The sequence below is a fragment of the Propithecus coquereli genome, unplaced genomic scaffold, assembly GCF_000956105.1.
Source record: "Propithecus coquereli isolate 6110/MARCELLA unplaced genomic scaffold, Pcoq_1.0 Scaffold40, whole genome shotgun sequence".
NCBI classification, from domain to species: domain Eukaryota; kingdom Metazoa; phylum Chordata; class Mammalia; order Primates; family Indriidae; genus Propithecus; species Propithecus coquereli.
The window spans coordinates 2,477,325-2,478,584 of record NW_012149730.1 but is presented as its reverse complement, the minus strand read 5'-3'; positions in this window follow the sequence as shown (position 1 = coordinate 2,478,584).

Genomic DNA, 1,260 nt, shown 5'->3' with positions numbered 1-1,260 from the left:
TTATTTGACATACAAATATTTACACACTTTCAGCAAAGTTGTATAAAGCAAGATCCAATTTATTTTACTTTCTATCTTTGCAGAGGTTTGGAAATGTGAAATGAGAGAATTCTGTTTTATCTTCACCTTTTAAAATATCTGAGTTACTGAGTAATGCCTTACCTTTTATCTTCTGACTCAGTGTCTTAGGATGTGAACTTTACCTCACCTGTCCTGCATCCTTCAGCCCCTCCCAGTCTTCCAGCCTTCTGTTCTCATGTTTCTTTACTTAGCTTGTGTTGCCATTGTATGTTCACAAGCATCTTTGATTCTCTTGCTCCCATAATCCCCCATAATGTCCCATGGCACATTCCTTCACAATCCTTAGGCTTATTTTCATAGACTCCACTATCCAGTTTTCTTATTCTTAATCTCAAGATATTAAGGATGGCTATTCCTTAGCTGGTTCTATTAAAGCTGGTTCTATTAAAAAAATGCCATATGACTTTAACTGTTTGACAATTCTAACCATCTATGACTGTTGACTTATTACTCTATACAGAATTTTTTTCCAAATCTCTATAAAAGTTACTTGTTGGAAATCCATATTCCCCCTCACCTTCCATGAGAGTAATTTGTATTCTCGTTTAGAAGGAAATATTGGAATGAACTCCTCCGGTACCTCCAACTCTTATTTGTTCCTCCCTATGAAAGAAGGAATGTATTATCTAACTGGAGAGATTGCGGGGCTCAGGGCGTCCACAAGGAGCAGCATGGTGTATGGTGGTTAAGTATCCAGCTAGGAAGACAATACTAAATTTGTAATCTCAAGTCTATCTCTTAGCCTTTCCAAACACCCCTTTTCCCATCTGTGAAATGCTATGATAATTCATACCTGCCTCATACAGTTGTTGAGGATTATGTAAACTTCTCAGCATAAAGTAATCACTCAAAAAGTGCTAATTAGGACAGGCTGCATTGCAAGGGGTCGGAGTTATGAAGCTTATAAAGTGGTGGTTCTCAGCCTAGGCTGCACACTGAAATTTCCTGGAGAACTTCGAAGAATACTTGTGTCCTAGAGGATCTGATTTAGTTGGCCTGGGCTGTGGTCAGGCCACTGCAATTTTTAAAACCTTTTGAATTGATTCTGGTGGGCAGCTATGTTTGAAAGCTGTGATTAAGAGCAAGAAATAGGATTCTCTTTCCCCTAGGCAGATTTTAGAAGGGACAGTGGGCTGTGGAGTAAGCAGACCTGGCACAGTGTCTGCCTTCTAGAAGCCA